Source organism: Triticum urartu, unplaced genomic scaffold (assembly GCF_056163025.1).
Source record: "Triticum urartu cultivar PI428250 unplaced genomic scaffold, HENAU_Tu73 scaffold1, whole genome shotgun sequence".
NCBI classification, from domain to species: Eukaryota; Viridiplantae; Streptophyta; class Magnoliopsida; order Poales; family Poaceae; genus Triticum; species Triticum urartu.
The window spans coordinates 7645029-7647528 of record NW_028259461.1 but is presented as its reverse complement, the minus strand read 5'-3'; positions in this window follow the sequence as shown (position 1 = coordinate 7647528).

Here is a 2500-nt window from a genome sequence, read left to right as displayed (position 1 = left end):
GTTCCAAGTTCGAAGTACCTTTTGGCCAAAGAAAAACCCGCTTCCTGACACGATTGCCTCTTTATCTTTATATAGATAGATTCTATGGGGTTATTACTTAGTAAGTCTATTTTGTACAAGAGCCCCTCCTATCTGATAGAAAAGGGTCCCATGATCCCGAGCCGATCTTACCTTGGCTCGCAAACCCCAAGTTTGTCTATGAAGAGCTAATCTAATTGTATTTTTTTCTAGAATGGATTTCTTATGTGGAATACTAATGGATAGGGCTTCGTTGCTAAGTGCTACAAGATCTAGTGCACTGGAACTCGTGGTTATGGACCCGAATCCTTTAGTATGGAACATTGTCTTTTCCAAGTAAAAACCCCTAGTATATGAAAGAATGAAAAGGTGCTTTCGTTCTTGTGGAATAAGAAGCCCTCGTACCTTAATGAAAGGAAAATCGTAATTTTTCGTTAGGTATTTGACCAAATAGGATCGTCCAGTTCCTACAGAACCTATCACTAAAATACCCGATAGGGCTAAGCGGAACGAAAAGGGTTTTCCATGAGATGGTAAATGAAAACGATTAGTCCCACACGAGGTTTGGGAATAAGTGATTGTCTGATAATGAGCAAGGAATATACGTCTTTCTGCTAAAGAGGATCTATTAAACTCATAATTCATTAGATCCTTGTTATCAATGCCAACTAGGTATCATAAGTAAATGGATCCCGGTTGTTCAATCCTTTGATAACCAAGGTCATTCTTTGCTAAAGAGAAATGATCACTATGAGTCAGACTCAATAGAATTGGATCCATTCCAAATAGCGAGAATTAGGATTCTTGATCCCTCTCAATCTCTCTTTCAATTCGAGGATCCAGAGAGGTGTTTTCATAGTCATCTCCGAATATTTGCCATCTCGGAATATTTTCGATTTCATTTTTCTATGATATGTCTTTCTATATGAAAATTGGTTATTTACGATGTACGATGATCCCTGTTAAGCATCCATGGCTGAATGGTTAAAGCGCCCAACTCATAATTGGTAAATTTGCGGGTTCAATTCCTGCTGGATGCACACGAACGGGAACATTCCATAAGTCTATTGGAACTGGCTCTCTATCCATGGAATCTCATCCATCATCCATACATAACGAATTGGTATGGTATATTCATACCATAACATAAGAACAATAAGAACTCGAATTCTTATCGATACTGGAACTCAGAGCATAGGAGGGAAAGTCGATTTATGGATGGAATCAAATACGCAGTATTTACAGAAAAAAGTCTTCGTTTATTGGGAAAGAATCAATATACTTTTAATGTCGAATCGGGATTCACTAAGACAGAAATAAAGCATTGGGTCGAACTCTTCTTTGGTGTTAAGGTGGTAGCTGTGAATAGCCATCGACTACCTGGAAAAGGTAGAAGAATAGGACCTATTCTGGGCCATACAATGCATTACAGACGTATGATCATTACCCTTCAACCGGGTTATTCTATTCCACTTCTAGATAGAGAAAAAAACTAAAGGAGAATACTTAATAATACGGCGAAACATTTATACAAAACACCTATCCCGAGCACACGCAAGGGAACCGTAGACAGGCAAGTGAAATCCAATCCACGAAATAATTTGATCCATGGACGGCACCGTTGTGGTAAAGGTCGTAATTCCAGAGGAATCATTACCGCAAGGCATAGAGGGGGAGGTCATAAGCGCCTATACCGTAAAATAGATTTTCGACGGAATCAAAAAGACATATCTGGTAGAATCGTAACCATAGAATACGACCCTAATCGAAATGCATACATTTGTCTCATACACTATGGGGATGGTGAGAAGAGATATATTTTACATCCCAGAGGGGCTATAATTGGAGATACTATTGTTTCTGGTACAAAAGTTCCTATATCAATGGGAAATGCCCTACCTTTGAGTGCGGTTTGAACTATTGATTTACGTAATTGGAAGTAACCAATTAGGTTTACGACGAAACCTAGAAATCGATCACTGATCCAATTTGACTACCTCTACGGGATAGACCTCAACAGAAAACTGTTGAGTAACGGCAGCAAGTGATTGAGTTCAGTAGTTCCTCATAGAAAATTATTGGCTCTAGAGATATGGTAATATGGAGAAGACAAAATTGTTTGAAGCACGCACAGAACCGGAAGCGCCCCTTGTTTCAAAGAGAGGAGGACGGGTTATTCACATTTAATTTGATGGTCAGAGGCAAATTGAAAGCTAAGCAGTGGTAATTAAGACCCCCGGGGGAAAATAGGGATGTCTCCTACGTTACCCATAATATGTGGAAGTATCGACGTAATTTCATAGAGTCATTCGATCTGAATGCTACATGAAGAACATAAGCCAGATGACGGAACGCAGAGACCTAGGATGTAGAAGATCATAACATGAGCGATTCGGCAGATTTGGATTCCTTTCCTATATATCCACTCATGTGGTACTTCATCATATGATTCATATAAGATCCATCTGTCTAGAGATCGTCA